Below are 14,831 nucleotides of genomic sequence, written 5' to 3' on the forward strand. Positions count from 1 at the left end.
CCGGTGATTTTGCCCCGATCGGATATCGACGTGGACGGATGCTGTCATTAAACGATTCGCGAGTGGGAGCTTGGTCGGCTGCACTGCGGCTTGGAATTAGACGTTAACACCGGCCCAGTACGATGTTTTGAATGCGTTTTCGAATCGACAAATGTCTTCTTTCCGCAAGCACTAGCCCAAGACACAGCTGTTGTACCAGCAGACGAGGTGGCCGAGTGGTTAAGGCGTTGGACTGCTAATCCAATGTGCTCTGCACGCGTGGGTTCGAATCCCATCCTCGTCGATGAATTTTACGTGAAGCACGCGTTTGCGGTCACTCCTTCTCCGTGCGAAACGCGTTCCGCTTTAGACGCCGTGCAGTGTGGACGTGCCTAGTCTTCCGCTCCGCCGTAGCGTTACGTATAGTGGACTATCGTTTTTGTTTACGTGTTGTGTTGCAACTTCTGTGAGTGTTTCTCCGTCGTTGTTTCGTACCTTGTGTTACTTTCTGTCCTTATTTCAGTGTTTTTTGTGTAGCGGTTTCGACCGCATATTTTGAAAATGTCGTCCCAGGTTATTCCTCGTCAGGCTACAGTTAGTTTTGCTTTTGACAAGTCAACCCGCCATGTGCAACCTAGTTCTCTTGAGATTCATGATTGGTTGGTAGATACCTTTGGTGTTCATTCGGATCAGGTGCACACTGCTTATTTTGATACCGAACTGTATGTTTTCTTTGTTAAGTTTATGGACCCACTTCAGGTTGATAAAATTCTTTCTAAATATGGTCATCAAGTTCTCTTTCGGCATCGGGATGATTCTGTAAGTACCGTGCTGCTTTCCAATGCTTCCATCACGTATACCAATGTTCGTGTTTACAACTTTCCACCGGAGGTGGATAATGTCTATCTTAAGGAGGGTCTACAGAAGTATGGTGATGTAAAGAGCATTCGCCTTGAACGCTGGTCAAGCCAACATCGCCTGCAATGTTACAGTGGTATTCGTTCAGTCGAAATGCACGTTAAGCAGAATATTCCATCTCACCTGCAGATCGGTGGATATCGTGTCCATGTAACATATAGTGGTCAGGTGGGCACCTGTTTTTTGTGCAATGAAAGTGGTCACGTGCGTACCGACTGTCCGCGGAGGCTTTTTTGTTTTAAAAAATTCTCTCGAACAGCGTCGCAAGTTAACGGTCGCTGACCTCGTTGCAGGTGGTTCTGCTCTTGGTGTAGCACAGTCCAGTGGTAGTAGCGCCCCGCCACAGGTTTTGCGCACCCCTGATACAGAATTTCCTCCTTTGCGTGCTAAATCTGATGTTGTTCCGTCTGTCCCTCAGGTGGGTGTGCCACTTTTGAATAATAAGAGGCGTCGCCCACACGATGGAAATAGTACGGATGAGGATCTCCCTGAGATGCCCCAGTCCGAGCGACCGGCATCCTCCGAGCCACTGTGTACTGTAGCTGCTCCCTGCCCTCCTGAGGTAGCGGTTCCGGTGGCGGCTGCTGGCGCCCCTCCGGCCTCCGACGCAGCTTCTCTCGAGTCGGGTCGTCGGTCGGGCCTGTTGGCGCCGTCTTCCGAACCGACTTCGATGTCACAACAAGTGGAGCCGCGACAACTTCCTGCTTCGCTGCCCCATACCTCTGCCAGCGGAGCTGCTCCGCTTCCTTCCAACTCTGCGGCCTCGGACCTTCCTGCTCACGTTTCGCCTCCGTGCAGTCCATGTTTGCCGGAAGCTAGTGCAGGTGTTGACCATTCCGTTTTGTCGGATGTTTCCCCCGCGACCCCGGATCCCGCATGTGGACCGGCGCGGGTGGTGTCGGATACAGAACTTGACCCTCCTACGTCACCGGCGGCTGAAGTTTCCTTGCCCGTCAGCCGACGCAAGTTACGCGTTCAGCCGAACGTTAATGCTGTTCGTAAAAAACCGAAACGTAAGGGATCCGCGGAACGGGGTAGCAGTCCCCCTCCCTCGGATGCCTCTGTCACCCCTGCTATGGACTGTGACGCTGGTGCGTCGGTGTAGGTGATTTGTTTTCTCGCTTTTCTCTCTATGGTTCAAGTATACACCTTTCTTACCTTAAATGTTAACCGTATTGAGTCCGACGTTCGCATTGCCTCTTTGCGGCAGTTTATTTACGACGCCTGTGCGGACGTAGTGTTTTTGCAGGAAGTGTTGTTTTCTGATCTCTCTCTACCTGGATTTCAAACTGTTTTTAATGTCGCGCCGGAATATTCAACAGGAACTGCTCTTTTCTTTCGAGAGGGCATTCCTATTACTGACATTGAATTCCTTGACTCTGGCCGTGGGATTGGTTGTCGTCTTTTTGATCTCCGCCTCGTTGTTTTGTATGCCCCCTCTGGTTCGGGTCACACTGTGGCTCGATCGCGCTTTTATAAAGAAGAGCTTATTTATCTTTTGCGCCAGAGTCCTCGGAGTCTCCTGCTCGGAGGCGATTTTAATTGTGTTTTACGCCCTGCAGACCAGTCCCCCAATTTTAATTATTGCCGTGATTTACATGACTTAGTTCGTACGATGCATCTGCGTGATGTTTGGGAACACAAATATCCAACCCTGGTGAAATATACGTTTTTTACCGCGTCCTCATGCAGTAGACTCGACAGATTCTATTTATCTGATTTTTTATGTGATAAAATTCTTTCTGTCGATGTTATTCCTACTAGTTTTTCTGACCATTGTGCTTTTACTGCAACTGTAAATCTTAGTCGCCAACCTGCAAAACTTTATCGTTCCCAGTGGATGTTAAATGTTTCCCACCTTGCCGACAGTGCTATGGATGATGTTATAAGTGGCGTGTGGGAGCGATGTCTTCGCTCTGTCCCGCGATACCCCTCCTTGCTGGTTTGGTGGACTGCGTTTGCCAAGCCCAAGATTCGTCAGACTTTGATTTTCTACTGTGCTGCTAGGACGCGTGATTTTAAGAACACGTATGAATATTACTACTCTGTCCTGCGTGAACTATATGACGCGGCGGGTACCTCTCCACTGCGGATCCATGATGTTCGTCGTATTAAAGCCAAGCTCTTGAGCCTTAAACGACGACAGATGGATGGTCTGCGAGTTAAGTCGAAACCTCACTCTCTTGTTGAAGGTGAACTGACATCCTTGTATCACCTGCTACGGCATCAGACTCGTCGTCGTCGCTCCTTCATCTCTTCTCTTGTGGTGGATGATGGACGGCAGCTTATTGCACAGGAGGAAATGGTTCGTGCTCTTCATCAGTATTACACTAGTCTATATTCTGCCGATGATTCTGGTGAGTCTCTTTCGGATGATGTCTTTGGGGATCTAACTGCGACGATCGCGCCTGACGCGAACGGCGAATTTCTCCGGGAGTTCCAGGTAGATGATGTTTTCGATTTTATTGCTCGCTCTCCGTCCAGTAAATCGCCGGGTCCAGACGGCCTGCCTAAAGAATTTTATCTCCGTTTTTGGCCTCTTTTGGGTGGCATTTTTACGCAGATTTTAAATGAGATTGTCAGGGGGATGGATGTGCCTGCCGATTTTAAAGTAGGGAAAATTGTTTTAATCCCGAAGTCCTCTGGTCGTTTATCTGCTGCCAATCTTCGTCCGCTCACATTGCTGAATTTTGACTATAAGACAGCTGCCAGAGCGCTCAATAGCCGGTTGTCTTCTCTGCTTCGGGGTGTGATTGGTGCACATCAATGTTGTTTTCATGATAGATCTATTCTGACACCAGTAGCCGAATATCGGGATGTTGTCTCGGTTGCGGCGGTTACAAACGTACATTGTGCCTTTGCCTTCCTTGATTTTTATAAGGCTTTTGATCGCGTCAGTCATGTGTTTTTAGATCGTGTTTTAGGTACAATAGGTTTTAACGCTTCATCATGTGGTGTTCTTGGCAATTTGTATAGGGGAATAACAGCTCGGGTGTCAGTCAATGGGCAGCTGACGCCGCCCATTGCTATCCGCCGCGGAGTGCCTCAGGGTAGTCCGCTCTCTATGTCTTTATTCGTATTGTCCCTGGAACCGCTGCTTCGGACTATTGCTCTCAAGCTTCAGGGTATGTCCCTCTCTGGTGGGAAGCTCTCTGTTAAGGCATATGCGGATGATGTCGTTGTTCTCCTCCGTCAACGTGATGATATCCCGTTGTTGAAAGGGGCGGTTGATGCATGCTGTCGTGTCTCTGGAGCGCGTCTCAATCAGGGTAAATGTAAGTTCCTTGATATTCGAGGATTTCGCGATGCTGACGTCCCTTGGGCCACTTTTGTCGATCGCCATACGTCCTTGGGGATTATCATTGATCGGTGTCCTCTAAAAATGGCGGCTCTCAATTGGAAATCTGTCACCGAGAAGATACAGGGGGCTCTGATGGTCCATGAGCAGCGCTCTGCTACCATTTTGCAAAAAGTCAGAATTTTAGACACCTACGTTCTATGTAAAGCTTATTATGTTGCTCAGCTGTTCCCACTTCCCATGATGGTGGCGAAAAGGTTGCGCCAATTGTCTAGCAGGTTTATATGGAAGGGCCATCTATTCAAGTTACGTTACGAGGTAATGACGAAACCGCGTATCTCCGGAGGCTTGGGCCTCTCTGACATTACTCGCAAGGCGTCTGCTTTGTACGTCCGCCGAACGACTCTAATTGTTACGCAAGAAGTGACTTCAATTACATCCAGGCTTTTTACTGTTGTGCGTCCGGCGAGCCTTGCTCCACCTGTCGATGTCGGACGCCTAAATTTTAAGTTGAAACACATTCGGGAATTTTACATTGCGGTGAGTTACCTCGGTGACGTCTTCTTGCGGCGACCGGTGCCAACGACCAAGGGCTTGATTGCCCGCTGGGAGGGGCTGGCCGGTCCCAATCCAATAGAACTGGCGTCTCCATCTGTGTCCTGGAGGAACGTCTGGAAGAACGTTAGTCTGCCGATCCACTCTATGGCCGTGGCGTCCACGTGGTATAGGGTAATAAATAATTTGGTTCCCACCAATGTACGACTGCACCGTATTGGTCTTTCTGACACGGACACCTGTACTCGGTGTGGTCTCCTGGATACCCTTGAACATCGATTCACCTGCTGTGGGCACCTTGCTAATTGGCGTTGGCTCAGGAAACAACTTGCTTTTGTCACTAGGTCAGCTGAAGCCGCTTATACTATTGACATCATCGTCCGGCCCGATTCTTCCTTTTTTCCGCGGACGAAGCTCCATACCGTCATGTGGTTGATTGGCCATTTCGTACATTTTGTCAACAGTTGTCATGAAGAAGATGGACACCTAGCGTTTCGGCAGTACATGCTTACTGCTTACTGGCAGCGCTTGCGATTGCCAGGCCTCCGAGATGATTTTGCCAATATGCTTAGCCTGACATTTGAAAGAGAGGGTGTTGGCTAAGGTCACCTGTGTGAGCCATTTTCTTTTATACTGTTTCTGGATTTGCCGCCTTTATATATGTTTCTTCTCTACACCAGGACTGAAGTTTTCGTGTTTTAATCTTTATTTCAGTCAGCAGTCTACATTTATAGTCATGTTTTAGGATTTTAATTTCAGTACTGTAAAAAAAAAAAAAAAAAAAAAAAAAAAGTGGTAGAGCACTGGTCTCGTAAACCAAAAAAAAAAAAAAAAAAAAGTGGTTAAGGCGTTAGACTGCTAATCCAATGTGCTCTGCACGCGTGGGTTCGAATCCCATCCTTGTCGATGCATTTTACGTGAAGCACGCGTTTGCGGTCACTCCTCCGTGCGAAACGCCACTCAGTAGTAACAACAACGCGTGTACGTGGCAAATAGCGTGTGAATGAAATACGAGACAAAACTGCCCACCAGATGAAAGCGCACAACATTCCATAGCGTATGCCCTTCGAATTAAACATCATTTCGAGATCTACAAACCAATCAAATTTCGGCTGCAGCTACGAGTATGTTGGTATTTGCGAACGACGAGCTCTAATTTATATTTAAGTGCATACCTGTCGCAGTCATTTTAACGTATCGAGCCTATAATAATCCATCTGTAGCACAAACTGTCGCTAGTGGCCGACCAAACACCAAGCTCCATCGCAAACAGCAGGACAATCTTGGGCTAGGGGGAACGTCAAAACCTTGCAAGCAATATCAGTGTAGCGTATCGAGCTGTACGTTTCGTTGCAGTAAGTCTTGGAAAAGAATGCACAGCACCTTTCTCATTTGCATTAGACGACACTGCATGTCGATACAATGCTTATTCCTGCAGTAAATAGGTGGGCCGGTGATTTTGCCCCGATCGGATATCGACGTGGACGGATGCTGTCATTAAACGATTCGCGAGTGGGAGCTTGGTCGGCTGCACTGCAGCTTGGAATTAGACGTTAACACCGGCCCAGTACGATGTTTTGAATGCGTTTTCGAATCGACAAATGTCTTCTTTCCGCAAGCACTAGCCCAAGACACAGCTGTTGTACCAGCAGACGAGGTGGCCGAGTGGTTAAGGCGTTGGACTGCTAATCCAATGTGCTCTGCACGCGTGGGTTCGAATCCCATCCTCGTCGATGAATTTTACGTGAAGCACGCGTTTGCGGTCACTCCTTCTCCGTGCGAAACGCCACTCAGTAGTAACAACGACGCGTGTACGTGGCAAATAGCGTGTGTATGAAATACGAGACAAAACTGCCCACCAGAAGAAAGCGCACAACATTCCATAGCGTATGCCCTTCGAATTAAACATCATTTCGAGATCTACAAACCAATCAAATTTCGGCTGCAGCTACGAGTATGTTGGTATTTGCGAACGACGAGCTCTAATTTATATTTAAGTGCATACCTGTCGCAGTCATTTTAACGTATCGAGCCTATAATAATCCATCTGTAGCACAACTGTCGCCTTACGACAGTTTGTTTCAAGTGAGGCCGCCATCTACAGAAGCGATTTGGCAGCGCCCACTGGAGAGACTTGACTTTGCAGCCATCCGTCGCTAGTGGCCGACCAAACACCAAGCTCCATCGCAAACAGCAGGACAATCTTGGGCTAGGGGGAACGTCAAAACCTTGCAAGCAATATCAGTGTAGCGTATCGAGCTGTACGTTTCGTTGCAGTAAGTCTTGGAAAAGAATGCACAGCACCTTTCTCATTTGCATTAGACGACACTGCATGTCGATACAATGCTTATTCCTGCAGTAAATAGGTGGGCCGGTGATTTTGCCCCGATCGGATATCGACGTGGACGGATGCTGTCATTAAACGATTCGCGAGTGGGAGCTTGGTCGGCTGCACTGCGGCTTGGAATTAGACGTTAACACCGGCCCAGTACGATGTTTTGAATGCGTTTTCGAATCGACAAATGTCTTCTTTCCGCAAGCACTAGCCCAAGACACAGCTGTTGTACCAGCAGACGAGGTGGCCGAGTGGTTAAGGCGTTGGACTGCTAATCCAATGTGCTCTGCACGCGTGGGTTCGAATCCCATCCTTGTCGATGCATTTTACGTGAAGCACGCGTTTGCGGTCACTCCTCCGTGCGAAACGCCACTCAGTAGTAACAACAACGCGTGTACGTGGCAAATAGCGTGTGAATGAAATACGAGACAAAACTGCCCACCAGATGAAAGCGCACAACATTCCATAGCGTATGCCCTTCGAATTAAACATCATTTCGAGATCTACAAACCAATCAAATTTCGGCTGCAGCTACGAGTATGTTGGTATTTGCGAACGACGAGCTCTAATTTATATTTAAGTGCATACCTGTCGCAGTCATTTTAACGTATCGAGCCTATAATAATCCATCTGTAGCACAACTGTCGCCTTACGACAGTTTGTTTCAAGTGAGGCCGCCATCTACAGAAGCGATTTGGCAGGGCCCACTGGAGAGACTTGACTTTGCAGCCATCCGTCGCTAGTGGCCGACCAAACACCAAGCTCCATCGCAAACAGCAGGACAATCTTGGGCTAGGGGGAACGTCAAAACCTTGCAAGCAATATCAGTGTAGCGTATCGAGCTGTACGTTTCGTTGCAGTAAGTCTTGGAAAAGAATGCACAGCACCTTTCTCATTTGCATTAGACGACACTGCATGTCGATACAATGCTTATTCCTGCAGTAAATAGGTGGGCCGGTGATTTTGCCCCGATCGGATATCGACGTGGACGGATGCTGTCATTAAACGATTCGCGAGTGGGAGCTTGGTCGGCTGCACTGCGGCTTGGAATTAGACGTTAACACCGGCCCAGTACGATGTTTTGAATGCGTTTTCGAATCGACAAATGTCTTCTTTCCGCAAGCACTAGCCCAAGACACAGCTGTTGTACCAGCAGACGAGGTGGCCGAGTGGTTAAGGCGTTGGACTGCTAATCCAATGTGCTCTGCACGCGTGGGTTCGAATCCCATCCTTGTCGATGCATTTTACGTGAAGCACGCGTTTGCGGTCACTCCTCCGTGCGAAACGCCACTCAGTAGTAACAACAACGCGTGTACGTGGCAAATAGCGTGTGAATGAAATACGAGACAAAACTGCCCACCAGATGAAAGCGCACAACATTCCATAGCGTATGCCCTTCGAATTAAACATCATTTCGAGATCTACAAACCAATCAAATTTCGGCTGCAGCTACGAGTATGTTGGTATTTGCGAACGACGAGCTCTAATTTATATTTAAGTGCATACCTGTCGCAGTCATTTTAACGTATCGAGCCTATAATAATCCATCTGTAGCACAACTGTCGCCTTACGACAGTTTGTTTCAAGTGAGGCCGCCATCTACAGAAGCGATTTGGCAGGGCCCACTGGAGAGACTTGACTTTGCAGCCATCCGTCGCTAGTGGCCGACCAAACACCAAGCTCCATCGCAAACAGCAGGACAATCTTGGGCTAGGGGGAACGTCAAAACCTTGCAAGCAATATCAGTGTAGCGTATCGAGCTGTACGTTTCGTTGCAGTAAGTCTTGGAAAAGAATGCACAGCACCTTTCTCATTTGCATTAGACGACACTGCATGTCGATACAATGCTTATTCCTGCAGTAAATAGGTGGGCCGGTGATTTTGCCCCGATCGGATATCGACGTGGACGGATGCTGTCATTAAACGATTCGCGAGTGGGAGCTTGGTCGGCTGCACTGCGGCTTGGAATTAGACGTTAACACCGGCCCAGTACGATGTTTTGAATGCGTTTTCGAATCGACAAATGTCTTCTTTCCGCAAGCACTAGCCCAAGACACAGCTGTTGTACCAGCAGACGAGGTGGCCGAGTGGTTAAGGCGTTGGACTGCTAATCCAATGTGCTCTGCACGCGTGGGTTCGAATCCCATCCTTGTCGATGCATTTTACGTGAAGCACGCGTTTGCGGTCACTCCTCCGTGCGAAACGCCACTCAGTAGTAACAACAACGCGTGTACGTGGCAAATAGCGTGTGAATGAAATACGAGACAAAACTGCCCACCAGATGAAAGCGCACAACATTCCATAGCGTATGCCCTTCGAATTAAACATCATTTCGAGATCTACAAACCAATCAAATTTCGGCTGCAGCTACGAGTATGTTGGTATTTGCGAACGACGAGCTCTAATTTATATTTAAGTGCATACCTGTCGCAGTCATTTTAACGTATCGAGCCTATAATAATCCATCTGTAGCACAACTGTCGCCTTACGACAGTTTGTTTCAAGTGAGGCCGCCATCTACAGAAGCGATTTGGCAGGGCCCACTGGAGAGACTTGACTTTGCAGCCATCCGTCGCTAGTGGCCGACCAAACACCAAGCTCCATCGCAAACAGCAGGACAATCTTGGGCTAGGGGGAACGTCAAAACCTTGCAAGCAATATCAGTGTAGCGTATCGAGCTGTACGTTTCGTTGCAGTAAGTCTTGGAAAAGAATGCACAGCACCTTTCTCATTTGCATTAGACGACACTGCATGTCGATACAATGCTTATTCCTGCAGTAAATAGGTGGGCCGGTGATTTTGCCCCGATCGGATATCGACGTGGACGGATGCTGTCATTAAACGATTCGCGAGTGGGAGCTTGGTCGGCTGCACTGCGGCTTGGAATTAGACGTTAACACCGGCCCAGTACGATGTTTTGAATGCGTTTTCGAATCGACAAATGTCTTCTTTCCGCAAGCACTAGCCCAAGACACAGCTGTTGTACCAGCAGACGAGGTGGCCGAGTGGTTAAGGCGTTGGACTGCTAATCCAATGTGCTCTGCACGCGTGGGTTCGAATCCCATCCTTGTCGATGCATTTTACGTGAAGCACGCGTTTGCGGTCACTCCTCCGTGCGAAACGCCACTCAGTAGTAACAACAACGCGTGTACGTGGCAAATAGCGTGTGAATGAAATACGAGACAAAACTGCCCACCAGATGAAAGCGCACAACATTCCATAGCGTATGCCCTTCGAATTAAACATCATTTCGAGATCTACAAACCAATCAAATTTCGGCTGCAGCTACGAGTATGTTGGTATTTGCGAACGACGAGCTCTAATTTATATTTAAGTGCATACCTGTCGCAGTCATTTTAACGTATCGAGCCTATAATAATCCATCTGTAGCACAACTGTCGCCTTACGACAGTTTGTTTCAAGTGAGGCCGCCATCTACAGAAGCGATTTGGCAGGGCCCACTGGAGAGACTTGACTTTGCAGCCATCCGTCGCTAGTGGCCGACCAAACACCAAGCTCCATCGCAAACAGCAGGACAATCTTGGGCTAGGGGGAACGTCAAAACCTTGCAAGCAATATCAGTGTAGCGTATCGAGCTGTACGTTTCGTTGCAGTAAGTCTTGGAAAAGAATGCACAGCACCTTTCTCATTTGCATTAGACGACACTGCATGTCGATACAATGCTTATTCCTGCAGTAAATAGGTGGGCCGGTGATTTTGCCCCGATCGGATATCGACGTGGACGGATGCTGTCATTAAACGATTCGCGAGTGGGAGCTTGGTCGGCTGCACTGCGGCTTGGAATTAGACGTTAACACCGGCCCAGTACGATGTTTTGAATGCGTTTTCGAATCGACAAATGTCTTCTTTCCGCAAGCACTAGCCCAAGACACAGCTGTTGTACCAGCAGACGAGGTGGCCGAGTGGTTAAGGCGTTGGACTGCTAATCCAATGTGCTCTGCACGCGTGGGTTCGAATCCCATCCTTGTCGATGCATTTTACGTGAAGCACGCGTTTGCGGTCACTCCTCCGTGCGAAACGCCACTCAGTAGTAACAACAACGCGTGTACGTGGCAAATAGCGTGTGAATGAAATACGAGACAAAACTGCCCACCAGATGAAAGCGCACAACATTCCATAGCGTATGCCCTTCGAATTAAACATCATTTCGAGATCTACAAACCAATCAAATTTCGGCTGCAGCTACGAGTATGTTGGTATTTGCGAACGACGAGCTCTAATTTATATTTAAGTGCATACCTGTCGCAGTCATTTTAACGTATCGAGCCTATAATAATCCATCTGTAGCACAACTGTCGCCTTACGACAGTTTGTTTCAAGTGAGGCCGCCATCTACAGAAGCGATTTGGCAGGGCCCACTGGAGAGACTTGACTTTGCAGCCATCCGTCGCTAGTGGCCGACCAAACACCAAGCTCCATCGCAAACAGCAGGACAATCTTGGGCTAGGGGGAACGTCAAAACCTTGCAAGCAATATCAGTGTAGCGTATCGAGCTGTACGTTTCGTTGCAGTAAGTCTTGGAAAAGAATGCACAGCACCTTTCTCATTTGCATTAGACGACACTGCATGTCGATACAATGCTTATTCCTGCAGTAAATAGGTGGGCCGGTGATTTTGCCCCGATCGGATATCGACGTGGACGGATGCTGTCATTAAACGATTCGCGAGTGGGAGCTTGGTCGGCTGCACTGCGGCTTGGAATTAGACGTTAACACCGGCCCAGTACGATGTTTTGAATGCGTTTTCGAATCGACAAATGTCTTCTTTCCGCAAGCACTAGCCCAAGACACAGCTGTTGTACCAGCAGACGAGGTGGCCGAGTGGAAGTTCCGCTTTAGACGCCGTGCAGTGTGGACGTGCCTAGTCTTCCGCTCCGCCGTAGCGTTACGTATAGTGGACTATCGTTGTTTACGTGTTGTGTTGCAACTTCTGTGAGTGTTTCTCAGTCGTTGTTTCGTACCTTGTGTTACTTTCTGTCCTTATTTCAGTGTGTTGTGTGTAGCGGTTTCGACCGCCTATTTTGAAAATGTCGTCCCAGGTTATTCCTCGTCAGGCTACAGTTAGTTTTACTTTCGACAAGTCAACCCGCAATGTGCAACCTAGTTCCCTTGAGATTCATGATTGGTTGGTAGATACCTTTGGTGTTCATTCGGATCAGGTGCACACTGCTTATTTTGATACCGAACTGTATGTTTTCTTTGTTAAGTTCATGGACCCACTTCAGGTTGATAAAATTCTTTCTAAATATGGTCATCAAGTTCTCTTTCGGCATCGGGATGATTCTGTAAGTACCGTTCTGCTTTCCAATGCTTCCATCACGTATACCAATGTTCGTGTTTACAACCTTCCACCGGAGGTGGATAATGTCTATCTTAAGGAGGGTCTACAAAAGTATGGTGATGTAAAGAGCATTCGCCTTGAACGCTGGTCAAGCCAACATCGCCTGCAATGTTACAGTGGTATTCGTTCAGTCGAAATGCACATTAAGCAGAATATTCCATCTCACCTGCAGATCGGTGGATATCGTGTCCATGTAACATATAGTGGTCAGGTTGGCACCTGTTTTTTGTGCAATGAAAGTGGTCACGTGCGTACTGACTGTCCGCGGAGGGTTTTTGTTTTAAAAAATTCTCTCGAACAGCGTCGCAAGTTAACGGTCGCTGACCTCGTTGCAGGTGGTTCTGCTCTTGGTGTAGCACAGTCCAGTGGTAGTAGCGCCCCGCCACAGGTTTTGCGCACCCCTGACACAGAATTTCCTCCTTTGCGTGCTAAATCTGATGTTGTTCCGTCTGTCCCTCAGGTGGGTGTGCCACTTTTGAATAATAAGAGGCGTCGCCCACACGATGGAAATAGTACGGATGAGGATCTCCCTGAGATGCCCCAGTCCGAGCGACCGGCATCCTCCGAGCCACTGTGTACTGTAGCTGCTCCCTGCCCTCCTGAGGTAGCGGTTCCGGTGGCGGCTGCTGGCCCCCCTCCGGCCTCCGACGCAGCTTCTCTCGAGTCGGGTCGTCGGTCGGGCCTGTTGGCGCCGTCTTCCAAACCGACTTCGATGTCACAACAAGTGGAGCCGCGACAACTTCCTGCTTCGCTGCCCCATACCTCTGCCAGCGGAGCTGCTCCGCTTCCTTCCAACTCTGCGGCCTCGGACCTTCCTGCTCACGTTTCGCCTCCGTGCAGTCCATGTTTGCCGGAAGCTAGTGCAGGTGTTGACCATTCCGTTTCGTCGGATGTTTCCGCCGCGACCCCGGATCCCGCATGTGGACCGGCGCGGGTGGTGTCGGATACAGAACTTGACCCTCCTACGTCACCGGCGGCTGAAGCTTCCTTGCCCGTCAGCCGACGCAAGTTACGCGTTCAGCCGAACGTTAATGCTGTTCGTAAAAAACCGAAACGTAAGGGATCCGCGGAACGGGGTAGCAGTCCCCCTCCCTCGGATGCCTCCGTCACCCCTGGTATGGACTGTGACGCTGGTGCGTCGGTGTAGGTGATTTGTTTTCTCGCTTTTCTGTCTATGGTTCACGCATACACCTTTCTTACCTTAAATGTTAACCGTATTGAGTCCGACGTTCGCATTGCCTCTTTGCGGCAGTTTATTTACGACGCCTGTGCGGACGTAGTGTTTTTGCAGGAAGTGTTGTTTTCTGATCTCTCTCTACCTGGATTTCAAACTGCTTTTAATGTCGCGCCGGAATATTCAACAGGAACTGCTCTTTTCTTTCGAGAGGGCATTCCTATTACTGACATTGAATTCCTTGACTCTGGCCGTGGGATTGGTTGTCGTCTTTTTGATCTCCGCCTCGTTGTTTTATATGCCCCCTCTGGTTCGGGTCACACTGTGGCTCGATCGCACTTTTATAAAGAAGAGCTTATTTATCTTTTGCGCCAGAGTCCTCGGAGTCTCCTGCTCGGAGGCGATTTTAATTGTGTTTTACGCCCTGCAGACCAGTCCCCCAATTTTAATTATTGCCGTGATTTACATGACTTAGTTCGTACGATGCATCTGCGTGATGTTTGGGAACACAAATATCCAACCCTGGTGAAATATACGTTTTTTACCGGGTCCTCATGCAGTAGACTCGACAGATTCTATTTATCTGATTTTTTATGTGATAAAATTCTTTCTGTCGATGTTATTCCTACTAGTTTTTCTGACCATTGTGCTTTTACTGCAACTGTAAATCTTAGTCACCAACCTGCAAAACTTTATCGTTCCCAGTGGATGTTAAATGTTTCCCACCTTGCCGACAGTGCTATGGATGATGTTATAAGTGGCGTGTGGGAGCGATGTCTTCGCTCTGTCCCGCGATACCCCTCCTTGCTGGTTTGGTGGACTGCGTTTGCCAAGCCCAAGATTCGTCAGACTTTGATTTTTTACTGTGCTGCAAGGGCGCGTGATTTTAAGAACACGTATGAATATTACTACTCTGTCCTGCGTGAACTATATGACGCGGCGGGTACCTCTCCTCTGCGGATCCATGATGTTCGTCGTATTAAAGCCAAGCTCTTGAGCCTTAAACGACGACAGATGGATGGTCTGCGAGTTAAGTCGAAACCTCACTCTCTTGTTGAAGGTGAGCTGACATCCTTGTACCACCTGCTACGGCATCAGACTCGTCGTCGTCGCTCCTTCATCTCTTCTCTTACGGTGGATGATGGACGACAGCTTATTGCACAGGAGGAAATGGTTCGTGCTCTTCATCAGTATTATACTAGTCTATATTC

At 48.6% G+C, this 14,831-nt stretch overlaps 7 non-coding genes across 7 annotated transcripts; all 7 read left to right on the forward strand.

Annotated features, from left to right (window-relative positions):
- Positions 1 to 201: 201 nt before the first annotated feature.
- On the forward strand, positions 202 to 283 carry Trnas-gcu. The gene has a single exon. It is a non-coding gene; the product is annotated as a tRNA-Ser (tRNA).
- A 6,118-nt stretch (positions 284 to 6,401) lies between these two features.
- Trnas-gcu lies at positions 6,402 to 6,483 on the forward strand. Its single transcript has one exon. It is a non-coding gene; the product is annotated as a tRNA-Ser (tRNA).
- Positions 6,484 to 7,322: 839 nt separating this feature from the next.
- Trnas-gcu lies at positions 7,323 to 7,404 on the forward strand. The gene has a single exon. It is a non-coding gene; the product is annotated as a tRNA-Ser (tRNA).
- An 836-nt stretch (positions 7,405 to 8,240) lies between these two features.
- Positions 8,241 to 8,322, forward strand: Trnas-gcu. Its single transcript has one exon. It is a non-coding gene; the product is annotated as a tRNA-Ser (tRNA).
- Positions 8,323 to 9,158: 836 nt separating this feature from the next.
- Positions 9,159 to 9,240, forward strand: Trnas-gcu. Its single transcript has one exon. It is a non-coding gene; the product is annotated as a tRNA-Ser (tRNA).
- Positions 9,241 to 10,076: 836 nt separating this feature from the next.
- Positions 10,077 to 10,158, forward strand: Trnas-gcu. The gene has a single exon. It is a non-coding gene; the product is annotated as a tRNA-Ser (tRNA).
- An 836-nt stretch (positions 10,159 to 10,994) lies between these two features.
- On the forward strand, positions 10,995 to 11,076 carry Trnas-gcu. The gene has a single exon. It is a non-coding gene; the product is annotated as a tRNA-Ser (tRNA).
- Positions 11,077 to 14,831: the final 3,755 nt, after the last annotated feature.

Source organism: Schistocerca piceifrons, chromosome 2 (genome assembly GCF_021461385.2).
Source record: "Schistocerca piceifrons isolate TAMUIC-IGC-003096 chromosome 2, iqSchPice1.1, whole genome shotgun sequence".
NCBI lineage: Eukaryota > Metazoa > Arthropoda > Insecta > Orthoptera > Acrididae > Schistocerca > Schistocerca piceifrons.